This window comes from Rissa tridactyla, chromosome Z (genome assembly GCF_028500815.1).
Source record: "Rissa tridactyla isolate bRisTri1 chromosome Z, bRisTri1.patW.cur.20221130, whole genome shotgun sequence".
Classification (NCBI taxonomy): domain Eukaryota; kingdom Metazoa; phylum Chordata; class Aves; order Charadriiformes; family Laridae; genus Rissa; species Rissa tridactyla.
In genome coordinates, this window is record NC_071497.1 from 55,998,329 (window position 1) to 56,021,330 (window position 23,002).

At 38.3% G+C, this 23,002-nt stretch overlaps 1 long non-coding RNA gene across 1 annotated transcript; it reads left to right on the forward strand.

Annotated features, from left to right (window-relative positions):
- The first annotated feature begins 61 nt into the window (after positions 1-61).
- On the forward strand, positions 62-7,403 carry LOC128902979 (uncharacterized). The gene is made up of 4 exons (XR_008463927.1): positions 62-198; positions 1,497-1,604; positions 4,920-4,988; positions 6,868-7,403. It is a non-coding gene; the product is annotated as an uncharacterized LOC128902979 (long non-coding RNA).
- The last annotated feature ends 15,599 nt before the right edge of the window (positions 7,404-23,002 follow it).

Below are 23,002 nucleotides of genomic sequence, written 5' to 3' on the forward strand. Positions count from 1 at the left end.
GAGCGCTCGTGCCTGGAGGGTGGTCACCTGGCGCGGGGGCGGGTGAGGGGTGGGAGTGGTGCGGTGGTTGGTGCCGTTAACGGTCGCTGGGGGTGAGGCGGGGCGGCAGCGGCGAGCAGGTGGCTTGGGCGGGCGGGCTCTGCTGCCAAGCGCCCGCCGGGTGGGCCAGGCTGGGACTGGCCGCCCCTCCAGGCGGGGGTGAGTGGTAGCTCTGGGGAAGGTTGTAGTCTTGGGAGAGCTGGCCACGGGGCGGAGGGGAAGAGGTGCAGGTGCCGCCTCCGCGGCTCGCCAGCCTGCCCCTGTTGTCCCAGCCGCCCCTCAGCGATGCGTGCTCTTGAACGGAGGGCTGGCGTCGTCTTGTACCGGCCGGGCAATAACCTGAGGAAAACAGAAGCCCTAAGCTTACGGACAGAGGCGGTCCGTTAACCTCAGCGATGCGTAACACGCAAGACCGTGCTGGTCCGTAGGAATGGTCTGCACGATCTGTCACAGCAAGCCACTAGGTCGTCTTGGTTATCCTAATCTCCTTTACGCCCTCATGTCCCTTATCAGTCAGGACCGCTCTATGAAAGTGATGTTGTTTCCAGAACTTCAGCGTTACTTTTAATGACTAAGCCCCATAATGCTGTGTGTTATGCATTTACTTTCTGCAGTGCTGCCGGTATGGTGTAATTTTGACTGTTCAGGTTGCTGCTAAAATAAATCAGTCTGGTTTTTAACTGTGTTATATGCTTTGATTTTTTCTTACTAATCAGTAATCTCTGATCTTTATCTCTTTATCTTTCATTTTAGCTTCTGGTTGCTATGTTTAAGAAAGTGAAAAAATACCAAAAGATAACTAAAGGACAAGTACTCTTTAGATGTGCTTCTTCAGCCATACCTGTTATGTTAAAGGAAGTTTTACTTTACATTTGAATTTATCTTTAAGGGCCAAAGACTTTTTTCGGTACTAGTGAAACCTGAAAATACAGGATATATATTTTTTTTTAAGGAACATATCTGATGCTATAACTTTGCAGTGCTCAGAGACTGTTATGTTATTTTGTCATTTGGACACAGTACTGTACATTAAATTATAATAGTGCTGTGTATACTATATCTTCAGACCCAAAAAACTTCATGCAACCATATCTTTGAACGTACGGCACCACGATTTCCACCAATGTCTAATATGCATCATCTGCCTTAGGAAAGGGATTTTATTTCACTGAATATAAGTAGGAGAAACAGAGAACATTGTTTTCTTTCTTCTTCGAGCCTTTGGGGGTATGAAGAAAATGTTTATTTAATGCTTACAGGAAAACAGTGCTGTTGAATGCAGTTTCTCATTTGGTTTGTTCTATGTATGTTGATTCAAATATAAAGCGCAAAAGATTGATGATTTAGGATTGTTTTCAAATATGATCTGTAAGATTGATGCTGAGGACTTGATGAGAAAGTACAGCAGTGACTCTTGGAAGTGAGTCAGCACCTCTCTTCATCTGGTCTTCTTTCAGGTTACAAGTCTCTGTGAGGTCATTTCATGCCTGGAGTGTGTTACTGTATTGTGTACACCTCTCCGTGCCCCTGGCTCTGCTCTCCCAAGTGATGGACTCAGGGTGCAGGTGGGTACTCAGAAAACATTAACCTAACCCTCATCGTGGTATGGCTATGGAAAACTATGCCTTGATGTCATTTTTCAAAGCAGTAGCTTAGCACGTCTGGCTTGCTAAATGGAAGTAAGGACACCGGCCTTCTTCAGAATAGTTATGTAGCTATGCATGGTCAATAGATAAATGTTTTAGCTTTATTAAACTGCTCCAGCACAGTGCTTTCAGGACTTACTGATTGCCTTCTTTACTTTAATGGGTTCATCTCAAAGCACCTGTGAATTTGCTGACATGTTCTAGCTGGCATGAAGGATTTTTTTCTTACTAAGGTTTAAGGAAGCTCTTCTGCTCTTTGTTCGTGTCTTTCATGTTCTGGGCTATGCATTTAGGTCAATGTTGGCTAGTAACAAAAACTTTGGTCATGTTACCACAGCCACTAAGAAAAAAGGATGTAACCTCCAAGTTCCCTCACCTTTGTTTTAAGTTGCTGTTTTAAGAAGCGCAAGCTTCTAACCAAAAAATGTCCTTTCGACTGATAGTGTAAGTACCTTCTCTCTTTCACCCCCCTCAGCAGAGTTAGAAGCCACTCCTGTGTGAGGAGTTCCTGTCTAAGTTACGAGTTTGTCCTCTGTGACACCCCGAGGTCCCTGTTTCAGTGTTGTACTACTCATGGTGAAAACTTATTTACTTAATATCATCTGAACTTCCCGTATTGCAGTTTATGTTTGTCTTGTCTCATCACTGTGTGTTTCCAAGTAGGCTCCATCTTTCTATGCCCTCACACTAGGTAATGGTGGACAGCAATAAGATAACTGTGAAACCTTGTCCTCTTAAGGCTGAACAAACCCAGCTCCCTCAGTCGCTACTCATATACCGTATCCTCCAGCCTCTGACAATCTTGTGGCATTCCACTGGACTTAAGAATGTCAATGTTTTTGATACACCGTAAAGCCAAAAACTGGACACAGCACAGTATTTTACCCAAATTGGTGCAGAATATATCATTTATGGTTTTGAATGTAGGTTACTTCCATATTGTGTAGCAGGAATATTATGAAATCTTTTCAGAATCTTAAGTAAGTGACATGTCTGCTTAACATGAGTAGCATAGCTGTCTAAAGTAAGGTTACTTTTGAGGCAGAAAAAGTTCTCTTGTAGAATTCCACTGCAATGCTTCTTAAGACACATGAGGTGGCAGCAAACACCAGAAGCAAAGCGCTGCTAGCCCAAGGCAGAGAAGCTGTTGGCAATGAGACAGATTTTGCCATGCTCTTGATATTGTCTAGATTGTGCACGTTGATGTAATTTCTGTTATACTGCATTGAGTTATAAATCAGGACATGAGTGCTGGCTGTTCAAATGTAATCCTGGCCGAAACCTTCTGTAGCCTGTATGTTTAATTAATAGTGTGCAATTTAGCAGTGTTATAAAAATGTGTTGTGCAGACTACAGAGGATAAATAACTTTTTTTTGAACTGTGTATCTTTTGTGAATTTTACATCTTTGTCGTTGTGTCTTCATCTTAAAAATGTTGATAGTAATATTAATCTCTCTTAGTGTTCTGGAAATTCTTTCACTTACGGAACTTTCTAGCTGTTAAACATTTCAGTGACATGAAGATGAAGTTAGTCATATTTAACCTGTGAATGATGTACTGTAAAAACAGTAACAGTAAAAATGGGGAGTTAGTTTACCCAGGGATATAGCTGGTAGGTAGCCTCCTTCTGTTAATGTTGTTATATACAGATCAAAAGTATTTTGAGTGCTCCAACTCAGACAGAGGTTATTAGCTTGATATAGAAATTTCTGGAATATCTCTGCACCTGTTAGAAAGGTGTCCTGGTTTGAGATAGAATAAAGCCAATTTTTAGTAATTTTACTTTTCAGTTAAGTCTCTTGTAACTGGCTGCGTTGTCTGAAATTAAGGGTATGTTTTTCAGACAGTGTTTGCTTCTAGCAGTGCTAAGGTCTGATGTTTGTAGTTAATACCAAGGGATGGTATGGAGAGAGGCTCTTGCTTATACTTACTTCTATAACAACCAAGGTCAGCTAACTTTGTTATGTCCCACATTGGAGGGTCGGAAGCAGAAGAGCGTAGAAGGGTCGCACCTGTGGGAAGAAGCAGACAGGACAGGTGACCCAAAACTGACCCATGGGATATTCCATCCCATCTGCATCATGCTCATCATAAAAGCTGAGGGATCCAAGGGATCAGCCTCTTTCTTCAGTGGCAGGTGTCAGAGCAGGACTCTGTCTGTTTGTTTGCCTTTCATCCCGATTCATGTGTTCCTGAATCCAGTTCGTGTCTGCCGCAGAGTCCAGTCCCAGTGCTTTCCAGTGATGTGATCACAGAATCATAGAATGATTCAGGTTGGAAGGGACCTTAAAGATAATTTAGTTTCAACCCCCTTGCCCTGGGCAGGGACAGCTCCCAATAGACCAGGTTGCTCAAAGCCTCATCCTGGGAGGTCAGTATTGGTTTTGAATATATTTGTATATATTTCATTATTTTCTTATTAATATTATTATCTTTTGTTATTAATATTTCATTATAGCTGTTGTAGGGTTTTTTCCAACCCCTTGTTCTCTCTCCGTTCCCCTTCTGGGGAGAGAACATCTGTTGTTCATTTAATAGCTAGCCCAGCATAAACCTCGACACAAAGGCCAGACTAGATAATCATAAATAGAGCTTCTGAGTTGAGAATTCACATAAGTAATTTATTTTTATTATATTTATTCTTGACATTTTATGTTAAACATAGAGGAAACCTTATTGTATTTAATATTGGTTACTTCCATGAAAAACCTTACCTATCCAGATGGTGTTCCTTTCAGCCAATAGCTATTTTCCTAAAAAATTGTCAGGATAAAATAGAGAGATTATGCCATACTAGTTAAAGGATACCCATGGGCTCTGCTGGGCAATAGTGCATTGCAAGTCTACTCAAGCATCAAGTCTCAGAGACCCAAGTTCTGGTCTCCTAGCCAGATCAGCTCAGTTGTAAAGCAGTCAAAGGTTTCATTAGTATCTAAGAGCAAAGGTTAAATAACTTTGCGTAATTTGGCAATACTAGATTTTTCTTTGGTCGTGTTCTTGCTGACAGTTTTATGAAAAATGTAATGCTAGTTTCCACTAGTACCAGACAGATGGTCAAGAATCTTGATTGTTTTGTAGTGTGACAGGGATGAAAAATTAGCAATATGTAATCAGGCCACCTTGTCTGCCCTCCGTGTCAAGTTGTGTTTCTTTCAGTACAGCGAGTTGTCTGACCTATTTTTAATAGTGTTCTAGGTCAAATTTTTCACAATATCTGTCCATTTTCTCTGCAGGACCCATGTGACTTCACTGAGCTTTAAGAGTTTTACATGTATAAAAGACAATCGCCGGATAATGACAAGGTGAAGATGAATATTTAAACAACGGCAAAGAATGCAGAATTTTTTCTTTCCCTTCACTGTAAATAAATAAAAGAATTAATGTATGTAAGCTTACCCTAAAAAGGATGCAAATACATCTTGTGATTAAGTACCTCATCCAGGCACTTTATACCTATGAATTTGATTTATTGATGCCAATATCCACTGAAATACAGGAAAGGAAAGTTTTTCAATTTATAAATTGGGCATACAGCCAAGACATATCCCCCTTAGTTAAGTTATGTGTTAGGGGAACCAAATCTTTTTGTTGGGAAAGGGATAGGGATGGTTGGAGGACTGAACTCGGGACAACCATAAGAAAAGAATCCTCTTTTAGTGCATTAAACAGCCCCTAGAAGAGAGGCTGTTTACTTATGCCCTGTTTACTACTGCCCTGTTTGTTGATTTTGTTCCGTCATTGGATTGGCAGCATGTTCTTTTGCTCTATGCAGAAGCTGTGTTTTATTTCAGGACGCGATAGATGGCAGTCTTTATCTTCTGTTTGTTTTGTCCACAAGCAGTTAACATGTCTTTTCTTCCACACAAAGGACTAATCCACTTAGACTGCAACAGCAGAAAGACAATAAGGTTTACCTCTGTCAGTAATCTAATGGCTTGCACTTAAACCATAAATTTAAACCTCCGTGAACTGTCCATTGGATCCACCCAGACTCTGACAAAACAAGTGGCATTTAACCGTCACTGTCCTTTGCAGTTGTCTGATTTGAGGGCTGAACTGAGAAAAATTAATTTGGTTCCTTTATAAAGCCCTCATCCAGAAATGCATTCTATCCTTTTTAACTGGGCAGGTGAATGAGAGAGGTTTTTTCACTGTTGTGTTGAAGAGTATTTCTGTGCCCAAGAAAGATAACGGAGGAGCTGAGAGGAAACACTAGACACTAACTGGGCAAGTACTGACTGCAGGATACCATGAAAGAGCAGAAAGTCTGTTTTAGCCTGTGTGATTGCTGTACGTGATTTGAAACCACAAAGATAAATTGATTTGGATGAACTATGGTATTTTTTCCAAAAGCAGTGCAGAAACTAACATTTTGGCAACATTCTCCAATCAAAAAAAGGCATCTGTTGGCCTGGTTCAGGGAACAGTCATCAAACTTAGCTTTTTTGAGTTGAGAAAGCCCCAAAATGTGATAGACCTGAATTCTGCCACAAGTTGACTAGCAAGAAAAGAGCCTGAAGGAAAATCTAGTGCTCCCATGATTGTAAGTGGAAATTTAGAAAGCTTCCTTAAAAAAAAAAAAAAAAAAAAGCATTCCTCCCATCACCTACATTGTTTATTCTAGCATCTTTTGTCTTTAAAACACTTCTATGTGGTAATAATGGAGGTAGCTGAAATAACTTTACCTTCAGTTAACCGCACAGAACAAGTATAAAGGAAAAAAATTAACCAAGTGTATACAGCCGAAAGCAATGCCTTAGGATACTATTTTCTAATATTTGCTCTGGGTTTAAAATTCTTGAGAAACTGGAAATTAAATGCAATTTGTACTAACCAGGAGTTGCCACACTTCTAATTGTTCACTTAAATTCTATATTATACTATCTTACAGGAAGACATAAAAGGTTAGCATTTGTAGAACAAAGGAACACAAAGCCAGAAATCTAATTTTTTGCCTTTGAGATCTTGGTTCAAACATCAATTAATTCGGTTTCAACAGTAAAACTTTTAGCTAACTTCAGCTTACATATGCAGAATCCTTTAGTAAATAAGTTGTGATTTGTAAGCAGTCAGAATTCACGTGAAATGGTTCAATCTTCTTACATTTGAAGTTTTAAAGATTGGTCATTTTCAGAGTTGATGTAATGTAATTAAATACTAAAATAAATTTTTACTTTATAGAATCACACAGAATCACAGAAACTTCAGAGTTGGAAGGGCCCTCTAGAGATCATCTAGTCCAACTCCCCTGCTAAAGCAGGATTGCCTAGAGCTCATTACTCAGGACTGCATCCAGGCAAGTCTTGAATTATAATTTGATACTCTGTAATTTTATTGCTTTATTTTCAGTTTAGAAGTCCACACAATTCTGTACAAGGATATTTTTTTTTTCATTTCACTTTAGTGAAATTCACAGCTCTGAGAAGCAACATGAATTCAGAACCTTGAATTGAAGATCTTGGAACGTATCAAAGAAGTCACTCTTAATACATTTTTGTCCTCACACATGATTTTATGTAGCATTATTTGTCCTTAGACTCAGCTATCCATCCCATTAATAGTATAATAGTACCTACAACATCAGAGTACCTGAGGAAATCCAAAAATATTCTTATTGACTTCATTCGTCTGACACTTAATTGAATTTTTATGTTGTTTTTTCTATCCATAAAACAATGAAGAATAGCATTTGCTGTACTGGAATTAAACAAGGATTAAATGAGTAAAGTTTCTGATGTGTGTAGAGTATTATTTTCATCTTGGTGTATTTTGACTTTATTAAGAATGCACAAAGTGACTTTGTTAAATGGAAAAGACTAAAATCAGTCATGGAATAAATACTAGTTGCAGGCTGATACATATGATTTACAAGTTATGAAGGGAAGCACATCCAGTAAGCGGGTATATTGTGAATGCAGTTTTTAAAAAAGTGTATGAACACTCCTGAAAATCTTTTTTTCTGGTCTTTCTGTTTTTGTAGCATTTTAAAAATTCAGCTTCTTATGTTGATTGCTTTTTATTAGTCTATTTCTGTATACCCTTTCCCTATCTTACTTTCAATCACATTACTCTGCCTTCCTACGTGAACTCCCAATCCTGGTAAGAGATTTTGAATTTGAGATTTGAGATTTGAATCTCAAATCTCAAAATCTTCAAAAGAGATTTGAACCTCGTGTTCCAGTTTAGTACTGCAATAGGACACGTTTCTGTACTTACAGTAAATTGGGATGGAGGGTGACGCTTGGGGTTTTTTGTTGTTTTTCCCCACCACTGTGGAGTGGTGGAATATATACTAATCTGCTGGATATTGACAGGACATATATCAACACATAACACTTCTGAAGAGCACATTCTTTATTTTTATTCTGCCTGGTTTTTAAGACATAAAGGGACTTTCAAACATCTGTCCAGGGTAATGATGGCATTTTAAGAGAGAGTAGTCCAAGGTTTTTAGCTTGAATGACATCAGTGATGGCTCTAATCTGGGGGTCATCCAAGGAAAGATAAAGGGTCAGAAATTCCACAAAAATGGGTGTCTTTCATCAGCTTAGTTCTCTTGCAGTTTCTGCCTTTTCACACAAATGTGCAAAATGTGACAGAGTACCAGTTTAGCTCTAAATTCCCATTTGCCGCTCAGTGGGATGTATTCAAAGCAGAAGGTAGTACCTCTGTCATGTATATAAAAAATCCTGGCAAAATGTGGGATTACTTCTGGAGTTGCCCTCTGAGAAGAGATTTTGAGAAGAGGAAGTTTTAAGCCCAATATCTGCCCATTTTCTCTGCAGCACCCATGTGACTTCACTGAGTTTTGAGAGTTTCATGTGCACAAAAGACTAACCCAGGATAATGACAATGTGAAGATGAATATTAAAACAAGAAGGAAGAATTTTTTTTAGGTTTGGGACAAACCCATTTTATTGGGTTTGCATAGCCGGCTTGCATAGCCGGCATAGCTTCTAATTTTTTTAACTGGATTAAAATCTTAGGACATCATAGAATTAATTATAGGACCAGAATCTCAAATTAGAACTTCAGTTAAAATGAGTAAGCCAGCTGTCTGTGCAGGTTTTTGAGAGCACACACTCCTGAATTAGTGTTACTGTGTTTATACCTTTTATTTCATTTTTAAAAGAAGCAAATTCATCATTTGATCTCAGAGCCTATTGCGACAAGCAATATTATTTTCCAGCTGAGCCACAGCTAACATGCCTTTTATTCTTTTTTCTTTGTGTCCCTTTTATCGCTTCAGTGTGCTCTTCCATGTGTTGCAAAGTACAGATGGTGAAATGCATTGGGTCACGCAATGTTGTCTGTTAATTCTTTTGTGACCTGTGGTGCCAGCTAATCCCCATTTTTAAATTTCTGATGTGTTCTGTGCAGTCACTTTCTTTTGGTTTAACCATTATGCCTGAAATAAAGAATGGCTCTTAACAGCTAAAAGTCAAAGGCATTGAGCCTAATTGTTCTTCCACAGACATTCATGGAATTAATTGGCTTCAATCATACAAAAAAGAATAGCAAAAAGGAAAAAATTACCCACTGTTTTACACAGTGATAAAGTCTTCACAAATATGAGAAACAAAGCTACATCAGACGGCTACAGCGTGTACAGAAGAGTGCATGCTCCAAATAGATGCTCAAATGTACTCGACGGGATATTTTAGTATAATGAAAAAGGGGAAGGGAACAGTGAGTGACAGAGAAGCAAACAATGTTAGTAGGGGTGGCAGATGTAGGAAATGATATATGGTATTGCTACAAACATCCTAAAGAACTCTCTTGGCTCAAGACTAACAGTATGAAGACTATTAACTTGTGGGAAGAAAATGAGGAGGGAACTATGCGCCTAACTTAATTGTAGCACTGCTGAAGTAACCCAATTAGAATAAAACAGTAAAATTGCTAAAACATACATGCAAGTCCTGATGTTGTGCTGCACCCAAAAACTGTGCTTTCCAAAATGTAGCTTGATAATTAAATGTGACATTCTATGCATTTCAAAGGTATGGCCAAACAGAAGCTGAGCCTTTTCACAGTGTACAGTGTCATCTTTTGCTCTCTGCTCCTAAATGTGGTGGGCAGTGGGTGGTGTTTGTGTTGAATACGGGGTATTTCTCTTAACACAGTTTAGGTCAATTCAACAGCATCCCTCTACTGAGATGAGATCACATTTCTTTTACGCGCAGCCCCACACACTTGCTTACATCACTTATCTTGCATCAGCTCTGGAGCTTACTAGACCCTCCATTTGAGTTGACTCATCTTATTAATCAAGTGATTAAAAAAAAATAATTTTCTGATAGATTAGGAGATTGAATCAGTACATAGAAAGGGCTCTTCAGTGCAGAGATGTCACAAAAGCACTAGGCACCTGGTGTGAACAGAAGGCTATGTGACATCTTTCATTTTCAGTAGTGATCAGTGCAAGGCATCACTAATTATGTGGTTCTCATTGTCCGTCTGCATCCTTTTATTAGTACCACTTTTCATTTGTTTGTCTCTTAAACTCTTTTTATATATTTAAAAATATATTTTAAAATAGCACTTCACTCAATCATTTCTGTTCAGATTAAAGGAGATACTGTTAAGAAATCTGATTAATGAGAAGAGTCTCACACCCTACAACAACAACTGGATAGAAGGAAGCTAAGTCCTTTCATAGTTGTAGGCTGTGCTTCTCTGCTATCCAGTTTAAAAGGCATTCTGGGAATTCCTACATTCTTTAGAAAAAGTCCTGCTAACAGTATCCAGCTGTAGATGGAAATACCTTTTTTCCCTTCCTTTTTTGGTGGTCTTGCTGAGAGAGAGATCACATGAATACACGTTTGATTTATACAGAAATTAAATGAGCTGGTCTGAGCTTCCCATCTTTCCTAACATCCTGCAACCCCAGCATTCTTAGCCTCTCTGTCAAATTGCTGTAAACACTCCTATGTAATAACAGTTACTGTACCCTGCAACATTGCTGCTTATTTGCGGTTGCAACCACACAAGGAACTTGGTAAGCTGGGGAAAAAAAGAGAAATCGAAAAAAAAGGGAAATCAAAAAAAAAGGAAGGCAAGCTTACAAACAGATGGGACACTGACGAGGCACTGGTTAACACTGAGAATACGTGGCCCCAGCATTGCCAGAAGGTACTGCATTCCTCTACTCCAAGGCAAAATGAAATACAGGTTAGGTCTGACAGCTATGGCAACCAGCTCTCATGAGTGTCACTATTGGACGTTCATCAGATTTCTAATAGTCATCAGACTACACTAATTGGCAGTGTAAGAGCAAATGGCAAGACGTGGTTTATGGTTTGTGAAGCTTTGAAACAGCCTACTCCAAAGTGTTGGCATGAACCTGCCTTATATATTTCTCTTCCTTTTGAGGTAGGAAGAAGGCTACAAAAAAAACAATCTCGAATGCCTGTTACTTATTTTCATATATCTTGTAAGTAAGTGTTTTCAGGTTAATTTACGGATGGTTTTACAAAGAATGAAATCCAAATGATTGAGGACCTGACTCTGGCAAAATGAAGAATCCTGTACAATAAAGTCCATTTTCCCTACTCCAGCCAAAACTATTGAAAGACATTTAAGGCATTTTAGGTTACTACTCTTATTTTAGTAAATGGAAATCCTAACACTAAGACTGCAATTTCAGTAGATAACGTGTGGATCTAACAGCTTCTCCCTCTCTCACTTTGAGACACTCCCACCACTTTCTAGACTTCTTTGTTAGCTGATCAAGATCATTAACTAAGCAGAAAACTAACCCAGAAAAAGAAAGATGGTTTCCTGCATGATTAGCAAGATGAAATGATTCATCATCCAAGAAGGAGGAGGAAGCTCACAAATGAGAACAGGAAAAAAAAAGATGGAAAAGTAAAGTTTCCTCTTTCTTAACAAGAGAGTTACTGCAGCACTAGAGATAAGACTTTTCATGTCTTATCAACAAATAACTTACAGTTAACTTAAAAAAAATTGTAATGCTGAATTATGTATCAATACGATATTATGGTACAGTAGAACACTAAAGCTAGTTTTCCCAAATAATACAGCGATAGTGAAATCTAATACCACAAGTAGCAGAGGAGGAAGACAGTAATCATAACTAGACTTGCTAGGTATTGCTTATTGTATGAGGGGTTTTTAAAAGCAAAGATTATAGTTACCTCTATAGAGACCCATGTGCATTAGAATTTATGCCTATGGGTTTGAAGAAAAGAAGGTGGCTTAATCAGTGCCATTATTTTGATACACAGAATATAAAAATATGAGCTATTAAGTAGTTTATATGTAAAGATGTGTAAAAACAGAAGATGAAATGTAAATAAAGAGTGCGTGGTTGTGTTTAGTGAGGTCTCAGACTGGTGTTTCTACCTATAAGAAGGAGGAAAGAAGGTAAATGTTATTAAGCAAAGGTAGTAACAGAGCAAGGGGGATGCTGCTGTAAAAGAAAACTGAAGAAAACAAAAGGAAAATAGGAACAGCAGAGCAGAACCTAGAAACCAAAAGAAGTAGAAAAAGGAAAGGTATATATGGGGAAAAAAACAAAAGAGCTAAGACAAGGGTAATTTTAGTCTGTAGAAACTAGACTCTCTGAAATGCACTAATACCTTCATTTTCCCAGCTTGAGCATCAAAGGCAAGTTTTTGAAATAATCTGATTTCTAGGATTCTGCCTGCTGCCATGTGGTGTGGCTGCTGGGTGCAAGCCTGAACAGAGTTTGGAGGATGGAGCACCAATCTCCTATTCCTGCACTAAAGCACTGATTATAGGAAAAGGTTGCCAGTACAGCAAGTAAATTTCTTCCCTGTTTGGCAGAGTTTATGCCAGAAGGAAGAAGGATTTGAAAATTTTTTTCAGTATCCTTCCTGTTATTCTGGGTAGAAAAGTATTAAATACATTAATTCCCTTTCTTGCCTAGTTGATTTCTTCACCTCTTTACAAACATTACCAGTTAAAAAATTACAAACACTGTGAGTTTGTAACTCATGGCAATTTTTAATACTTTTTCTGGCTGTTTATTTTTTGTCATCTGAAGGTCAACAAACTTCAAAGTATGATCAAGCCCATTTCACGGGTACATATGTCATACCAAAAGTTACGATCACTGGTAGAACAAAATGCCACGCTTAAGAAAAAATTGGAAAGATTCGATCTCACATAGTTAGACAACTATATAGTCTGACAGCCATCTCTCTTGAATAGTGAGAAGCTGGAAACACTTTTGTTTCATTGGGCTCTAGCACCAACCCTTGGACCGCTTAACTGATCTAGAGGGCTAAAGAGAGGTAGGACAAAACAACCACGTCCATTACAGAAGAATATAAAAGTATAAAAGCATGGGAAACAAGCTGCACTTGGCACATGAGATGATCATGGGAAGGGAGATACTCAGCTTCTTATTTTTTATTTGTGGGGGAAAAAATATACTGGTAGCTATCTACAAAGAGAAAAATATTCTATTCCTTATAAAGTAAAAAGCAGTGGCAGTGTGTTAAAATAGAATATGAGTTGTTGGAAAAAACATATGAGCTATGGAAGATAGGATGGTAATGATTTAATTTTCACAGATTTTCGTGGAGCAGAAAGGTAAAAGGAAGGCACTTTGCTAATAAATCGAAATATTTTCATCCCCTAGTAAATACCAGTTCTGTATTTAACTGAAAATTAGGGTCATTCAACAGTCCTGGATAAACAAAAAGTACAAAATATTGGCCACATTTCAGAACAAAATTGACCAAATTTGAATGATAGGAAGCATTAAAATAGTGCTTTTCATTGGTGTTAGTTCTAAAAACAGCTATGAAACAAATATTTCTCACCCTGTTTATTGTTATTTTTGAAACTGGCATGGTATCCATTACAGTTCTGTGAACTATTTGTATATCTGTCTAAATCAATGCAAAGTGGCGCTCAAATTTAACATACCGTTCTTTGACAAGCCCAAGCACATGCTGATAGTATTTACTTACCAGTGAAGCAGGCAGACCGTCTCCCACCAAAAGCTCTCCCTCACTCCATCCCCATGGTCTTTCCATGGCCCTTTAGCTCCCTGAAGCCCTCTAAAACTGGCAAAGCGGAATACTGAGATACATCGGGAGGCAAGGATCATGAAGAGGGTTAGGATTTATTCAACCCGTAACAAGTGTAAAGGAAATAGTTTATAAACCAACAGCGTTCTGCTACTAAATCCACTATCAAAACAAATTCAGCAAGTTCTGCAGGGCAGAGGAGCATATAGTGAGATATGACTGGATCATTGCGGGGGAAAGGGATGGGGGTCAAGACACAGATTTTTTTTTGGGGGGGGGAGTTGGAGACACAAAGGATGTTAGATTTTACATTAACTTTTAAATTCTTGCAAAGAGTTTTGTTTTCTCTGTTAAGTACAATCATATGACTGACAGTATGTTGGACTCTACCGGGTCTTTTTTAAACAGATGATGAAGAATCCCATTCATGAGAACTGGAAAAAGAAATAACCAGTTTTACATTATTTACTAGTGAATAGTTTACTTCATATTTTATAGGGCAGCAAATAAATCTATGCAAGTGGCTTAAGGTACCCACAGGGAGAGTTCTGAGATGTTTTGCGTTCTTATCTGCACAGATACAGATAAATCTGCATTGACTTCTGAATGGGACTAAAAGACAATTAAAATCATCTTAGAAGGAAAAATAATCCTTCAAGCTGTAATTCTCAGATTTTTTTAGTTAAACAGAGTGTTGTAAATTCTCCGTTTTTCAGTGGACGACCATCTATTTTATTGAACATTTAATTGTTGTGTTCATAAATTTTACTGTTCATGTATGTTTTCATAGATCAGTTACTCTTGCTCTGAAGGTCATTATAGTGCTTTGAAGTGTCTTAACTCTGTGTAATTATTTCAGGTCTCCTCATCCATTGTCCTTTTCTTCTATTATTTTCTACTTAGTAATTACTGAAATTTTCAGGCTAGTTCATAAACTAGAGAAATGTGACACATATTACTTGGTACTGGTCAGAAATTTAAAATGGAAGGTAATAATTTTTCAGGTTCTACTATCTACTTCTTAATAATGGGTGACCTGACTTTAATTCTTTGATTATTTCATATATGACTAAAGGAGTTAATACAATGAGATATGACCAGGGAAACAGAATCTATTTTTTGCATTTCATTGCCACTATTGCATTTTATTACTTTAAGAGTTTCTGAGTACTAAGTCCCATTTAACTGTGTATATTGCTTACCTTGATTAAAAATTGCTTAGGCAGGAAGATACAGTCTGTATTAGTCAATGCTCCTTGCCCACTGTTTTCCCTGCTACTGAGCCTAGACTGTTTCTTGAAAAGACTTATTTCGGTCTTTTAATTATATCCTAGAGTTGATGTTCATCAACAGAGGGCAAGTATTCTGTTGAAGCAGTAAGGAGTATCATTGGGTTTTTGTTTCTGGAAGCTCCTTATGCTCAGATGAGGAAGTGCAATTGTGCTCTTTCCCTCTGAAAAATTTTCATAGACCCTGCTTCTGGGTTATGTTAACCTTAATCAAGTAAAAAGTAAAGGTGAGTTGGTCCTATTATTTATTTCAGCTTTTTAAAAAGATTGCCAAAGACAGAGTTGCATAATGCCATTTTGCAACTGGTAAACGTAAGCACAGAGAAGATACATTTTAAATATTTGCACTTAGGCAGGCTAATATATTAGCACTGTTAGAAGATGGTGATCTCTAATGTTCTCATCACTACAGTAATAAATTAACAGACTGCTTTTAATCAATTCAGTGTCCATTGGAAAATCAAGATACACATCTCAGATTAATCCATGGATAACAGGTACAGTGTTTCACAAGAGCAGACGTAATATGAAACTATATAATTTTCAGATGCTAGTTCTATGGAAATTCTAACTCCCTTTTGCTTCTGTTCATCTGTTAGTTAACGTTTTGCCATGTCACTCGTTGAGAGAATGGCTGTAATGCAAAAATTATATGTGATAGGAGGCCCTTTCCATGTCATTATGTTAAAATACAGCAAAGGAATTCTTAGTAGCATCTGAGATTTCTCAGATTCCCCCATCATTGTGTACTGCCATGCTATTTTAATTACAGAATATGACCTATCTGCTATATTTTTCATCCAAACAAAATGAAACACTAAAAATCATGAAGATTTAGGATTTCCTCTGCAGGTTTAATCTAGTCTCTAGATATATGTATTGGAATATATTTTTAGAATATTTAAAGTCACTGTTGTCTCCCTAGGACACATAACTTATTTAGCAAATAGGCAGTTACTTGATTTATTGTTTTTTTTTCCTCAGCACTACAGTTACTATTATCCTTAACTCCCCTTAGCTCTTTTCTCTTATTCTTCGACACTGCTCAGTCCTGTCTCAATCCCTGCTCTCATTGGTTGCTTATTCCATCACCCTCCTTCCACATAAACCATACAGACAGTGACCAGCATTTCGTGTCAACTGTGGTCTGTAAAGTAGATAACCCAAGCTGCATTTTTCAGCTCGTTACTGCAGTCTAGCTTTCCAGTTGCTCCCCAAGATCTGAGCATTGTTCCTTCTCCACCTGAGACAGGACTTTCCCTCACCATACTCCACAAAATAACAAATTTCTGAATTAGTTGAGGCTCATTATCACGTTAAAGAGTTCTGTTAAGAGGAGAAGTGTGTTAATGCACCACTGCACTGAACCATTATTGCACGGCTCTGGCCAGAGCTGCAGAATCACAGCTGTACAAATCATGTGCAAGCCCTGAGGGATTCAGGGAGCATAAGTGAACGGTCGGTCATGGTCAGATCATGCCATCTCAAAGTAAAGCATGCTTACTGTAGCTGGAATGTTTACAGCAGGTATGGCTGAGTCCTAAGAAGCCTCTAGGAAGTGTGAACTGATCTGTTTAAAAGCTTATATTTTAGCCATGTTTGGTAGTTTTACTTTCCGTTTTTTTAACAGAAACAGCAAAAAGATATCTAATACCAGAACTAAGCCATTGCAACATTTCAAGCTTTTTCTAAGTTATATGTTAACTAAGACATTATGTAACATTAAAGTATTTATTCAGTTTTGATTTCAGAGCCAGATTCTTCAGTGCTGATTCAATCCTGGTCTATGTTTAAGAGCTCACATAGCTGTATTCATTAGGACTTTGTAAAATATCAGGTACTTTAATCAATTCCAAATGTACTTCAAGAAGATAGCTGAACCAATCTTAGCAGCTGCTGGTTGGTTATCAGAAGAACCAGTTCCATTTCTTTCACTCAACTATGCTGGTTGTGCAGTCTCGCTTCCTACATTGTGCTGACCATGATGATCATCTTCTGTGATCCATTAGCAGGCCAGATAAACTTATTCGACCAAATAACCTTTTTAGGCTGGACTTGGTATAATGAAATCTTAGATTGATTCAATCAATTAAACTTCATTTGCAGCTATATGGGCTAATCTGTGTATACGTAGGTATAGTCACATTGTGTTCAAACAAAATGCCATGACTGATTATAGGCCACCCACAACCTGAGAGAAAATATATTTTGATGGAATCACTTATTTCGTTTGCAGAACTGGTTTAAGCAATATCTTAAAATCATAAATCATGACGGCATCCCACTTTAAGCAGATAAAGACTCAAAAACTCCCGTAGAAGCTTTGCGGTGTAAGGAACTGCAAGATTCCTTCTTCCCAAATCTTGTGCGTTGAGCTGCAAAGGGGAAAGAGGTATGCCCTTATTGGAGTTTCTGTGATTTATAAGGAGGACTTCATAAATCTTTACCTCAAACAGGGCAGAGGAAAATGGCTTTGTAATTGATATGCTATTGCTAAGTGATTCTGTTCAAACTCTGGAAAAGACAAAAACACTGAAAGATGAGCTGTGACCTGATCTTGCAAAGGGGGGAGGATTTTTATTCAATGTTTTTCAAACTAATGTTTGGTTTCATTAACACCTGTTAAACTGAAGATCCAGACAGCTGGGATCTGAGATCTTTTTTTCTGAAGAAAAGTTAAGTTTTTGCTGAAGCTGTTGTTTCAGCAGTTTGAATTGGTGTGCTATCTGAAGTATGAACAAACTTTATAATTCCATTTCTAATGCAAAAATAATAAACCCCCATACATATGCAAAAGTGAGTCTTCTGAAAAATAACCTTTTAGACTTCCTGAATTTTCAAAATCTGCGTACTTTGTTGCATAATACCTTTAACTCCTAGATAAGAATAAGAGAGGACAGATGTTTATTTCCCAAAGAATATCTCAGTACCTTGTCGTCATGATACACCTGTTAGGGTCAGCAGTATACAGGCCTCTTTGTGCCAGAGAGAACTTTTTTATTGCCTAATAAAACTAGATTGGGCAAGAGAAGTTCTTGCAATGCAATGTCTATTACATAGGTCTTCCTAATAGATAACATCTACTGATATAAAGTATTTGTATAGGCAATGCTCTAATCATATAGTCATATTCAGTATTTAAAAGCCAATGGACACAAATAACATGATAAGAGGTTTAACGTATCCAGTATTAAGTAACTAAATTTGCATTCAAGGTCTATCAAGCTTACCTTTGAACCAAGTTAAAAAAGAGCAAGAGACAAAAAGAAAGACTAGAAAAACACCCACTCAGCAGCAAATAATTCTGACTTTGTAAGAAAAACAGTGCAGATCCTCCTGGCCTTCTCCTTTAGAAGATTTACAGAGGTGGGTGGTAGGCTTTTGTAAGGATTGCCAGCAGATTTTGACAAATACATCTGTTAGAAATGGCAGTGATAACAAGGAAAAAAAATTTTAAAAAATCCACAACAACAAAACCACATATTCCATTGTAATCCGACAGTTTTCAGGAAGGAGAGGTGTTTTGCATGGAGACGCGGCAGCAGCTGGCCTGCTTCGCCATGCCAGAGATGTCTGGCAGTTCAGTTAGTCACAGCATGAGGGAGCAAGGTGGCAGGCAGAGAACAAACCAGTGATGTTTGAAGTTAATTCACTTTATCTTCTCTGTGGATATCCCCAACTCCAAACATAAAAGGCAATGGCACAGCAAAAATGTTTAACTTGTGTTGAAGGGTTAAGAGACCTTTTGTTTGCCAGAGGACTGGAATAATTCAGGAGTTTTTAAAATAATTCAAAAGCCTGTAGGCAAAGGCAAGCTAACCGTATGGTTGTCTCAGCTGTTAGAGGAGAAAGTCAGGGCCCCAAGTGCATCTGTAGGACCTACTGGCCCTGACCAGCCTCACACAGGGCACCCACTGCCTGTGAACCCAGGGTCTTCATTTTGTCTCAGCCCCAAGCCCTCAGCTATCTTGCCAGAGTGCTGGTCTACAGACTAGTCTGGCCCTGCGGTCTGGATGGACCTCAAACCTACACGGTAGCTAGCTTCTCTCCTGGGTGTGTTCCTCAGATGTCCGTTGTCCACTGTCTAGCCCTGACTGCTGAATGGACTTCAGATTCAACCCAAAACCTTGTCCCTAGTCCTGTCTCTGGTCTCATCTCCTTTTGCTCCTGCCTGGAGTCCCTGGGTGGACCCTTGACCTGGTTCATCACTTGCCTGAGACTGTCAGTGGATCCAAATGCAAGCATCTGTTTCACCCTGCTATGACGAGACCCTGTGGGACCATGCCCTGCCAGGGACAACCCTGCCTGCTCTGGAGTCACCCCTTACTCCTGGAGCACCTGCCCTGAGGGAAAAGCAGGTCCTTGCTGCTCCGTGACAGAGGAAACAGAGAAACCTTGTACCTTAAAAACCTTCAGACACTTGCCTTCTTCAGCCATTTGCCCACACAAGAAGTGGGATTGGAAGGACTTTACTCCAAGGTAAATTTTGAAGGATACTTAGATGATCCTATCTCCCACACCTCTTAGGGATTTTTTTTAACTTCTTTTCCTTCTCCTTTCTTTTCTTTCTTCACAGCCCTTTACTTCCTTATCAGACCTCTCTGTGTCATTCTTCCCTGTCAAAAAGATCATGCTAGCAGTTTATTTGATATGAGAAAGGAACCTATATCTGATATTTAAACATCAACAGGAAAGGTAGTAGATTTTATATCCACCTGCATCTGTAAATGTATATCTAAGAAAATACAGAGCTCAAATAGTTTTGCTTGCTACATTAATTCTGAAGAGGAGAAATGCATGCATTTGATTTCACAGAATTTGTTGTACCAATATTTAATTATTATTCCTTTGTGATATGAAATATACTTTGAGATTTATGATATGGAGTTGTAGAATATTCTAAGTCTGTTGTATTGACTTAGCAAGTGTGGAACATAGCAGATTTGTTAAGGATTATATTTCCAACACCACAAATAAAATGAAAGCTGCACCCTGAAGATGCTGAAGGTATGGATGTGCATGTGAGTAAAAACACTTACTTGGGAGGAAGCACAGTTCAGTTTCACTTTAGCTCCAGTTTATCAAATAACTGAAAACAAATAAATTTGAAATTGCAATTACACCTCTAATCAAGGTGCAGGGATACTTCTGCGTTCAGAACAAATAAAATACTGTATCACTCAGGGACTGTCAGTTAAAGAAGGAACTGTCAGTTAAAGAAGATCTGCTTAAAAGCTTGAATATATATTAATATAACACTAAGATGTTTACATAGCAAGCATCTCACTGAGGAAACTTGACTATGGCTCCTAAAGAAGCAACATGATACTGTGTTACCTGGTGTGATAATGTTGCCTAGTCTTTTGTGGAGGATGGAAGCCCGAAACCCAAACCTTTATGATCCATGAGAAATCCACCACGTCAGCTGTGTTATGTAGTAGTGCATATTTTATTTTATGATCAATGAAAAAACAGTAGCGGGTAAAGACTGCAAAAATGGCTCCTGGCCCTTCGGCAGCAGTGGCTGCATTGAGCTCCTGGGGCTATTATGGGGTTCAGAAATAGGTAGTTGACTGGTGATCTGCCCTCAGCATGACATTGCCTATCCTACTGCACGTTCTGATGTTTGTGCATCATATCATGAAAATGCTCTGTTAAGTTTAGGGACATGAAAACTGTTTCCTGGGTACACATTGCATGCTGTTCATGGAGCTCTTAAATTTTACTGGTGGAAAGGGATCAAAAAAACAAACAGGTGTCAATTCAGCCCTCATTTGGTAAATACTGGCATATGAAGATGTACTGGTGAGAAGTAATTTCTCCCCACTAGTAGCAGTTGCTAACTGCTTGTGAAAGATGCATGATGTAGTGCTACTTCACTTAAATAGTAAGTTTAGGAATAAAATTAAGCAATTCCTAGCTTGATCTATTAGGTCAACACCTGTATTGTTCATTATGTGTAATGACAACTACATTTCATAAACAGAAAAAACTGTTGTAAAGATGTCTCAAATTAAAGGTAGCACTGTTTACAGTAGAAACCCAAAAGCAGGAACAACTGCATATTTTACGTTTTATTCTCTAAGGAATAAAATATTTTATTTGATAACAAGCATATGCATAAAATATACATAAAAATATGTTTGCAATCTGTTTTCATTTACATCTATAAGGATTGGTGGTGGGAAATGAGATTTTTATATATATGTATATATAAACCCTCCAAATCATTATCGGTAGAAATTTAGATGATCTTCAGTATTGAATCAGATACAGCTAAACTCTCCCACCTCTTGTGCCCCTGCATTTTAAGATTATTTTGTTATAAGAAAGGTAGAGTGTTAATGAGGGTGTTCTCTATCTGGATTGACGCTTAAAATAAGCTTGGCCATTAAGAGACCATTTGGTAGGCATTCCTCACTTGATATATTAGAGACTTTTGAAAATACTGATGATGGCTAGTAACTTATCAGTGGAAGTGGTAATTTAAACTGCTAAAACCTTTCTTTCTGTTAAGGAATTTCTACAGAAAAAATCTTGCATCAGGACAGAAGTCAGCATATGTCAGAGTCAGTCTGAAACTGATACCCGCATGATTTGGGTTTTTTCACTTGTTGCAATCTCCTTAACATTATGAGTGCTTTTCATGACTTTAAGGAATAGTAGATTGAGAAAGAAAGTGACTACTCTTGAACAGTGAGCTGTTGTATTTATTCCACTAACAGTTTACATGGGTTCAATTGGCAGCTGAACAAATTTGGGAAAAAAGCACATTGGTAACTCCTAAATGCAGAAATCCCAGGATGCTAACTGACTGTAGAAATATTGCAGAGTGGTATCAATACATCTTTTTGTCCTAGTCTTGTATTCCTCCTTAGGTAGCTGTAATTTGCCAGTGTTAGAAATAGGGTATTGTTACCGGTAACACTGCAGTCTGACCCATTCTTTGTGTTCTGTGATACAGTGGTGCAGAAGCATATCAGCTGGAATAGACTTTCAGCTTTGGGTGATAGGAGGGAACAGAAGTGAATCTTAAAAGAATACAACACAATTTTCTTATTGTGATAGCTCATGACTTAAACAAAAAACCAACATCAACAAAGAATCCAACACCACCCATAAACCTTGTAGTATTAGAACTGCAAAGAGTTTTTAACTAAATCACAACTGGAGTCAAGGCAGATTGCAGGAGTTTTGTCCTTCTTATTGTGGCATTCAAATAAAGCTAAAAAATATCACTGTTAAGAAGAGTACATATACCATGCCATTTTAATTTAAATTATACAGGGCATTCTTCTTTAGAGTTTTGTGCTTTATCTAACAAAACTGACATCCCTAGCAGCTACATAGCAAGTTGTTTGATATCAGCTCATTAGGCCAAGGCATATGCATCTTTGAGCTTTGCTCAGATAGCTTTAATAGCAAGACACTGGTTTGCAATCCTGTCCTCTCTTGCAGGAAACCTTCCTTCTGCTGATGTACATGCAGAAAACAGCTGGGTTTGTTGGCTACGTGCTTTGAAGTGATAGATTTCTTTGAAGCTACAAGACTAGCTAGGTTTTGTTGATTTGACGTCAAAGCTTCCTTTTCTATTGCATCTCTTGTTCAAGGTTCCTCTTTTGCTTGTTAAGGCCTTAATACAGTTTTCCGGAGGCAGCTAGAGAGCTGGCTAACTGATAAGCACCTAAGCCAGGCTTGTATCCCTGCCACAGTAATTGCACATACGCCATGCTAAGGTAAAGTCTGTCCTGAGTTTCTGAAGGAGAAAGCTTTAGCCATAGAGTGGCTTAAAAAATCACTCCAGAAGTGGTGGTTTCCAGATGAAGTGGGCATGCTGTGATGGTACTGCCTTGTTCAGTGGCACATCTCTCCAGTCTTCCTCCTCCCAGGCATAGCTTTCAAACTGAACTAAAACTGAGTTCAGTGAAACCAGGCACTTCAGTCATTACTCCAAAAATACACAGTGGTTAAAGTTACCAACACAACGGGGTAGTTTAGATA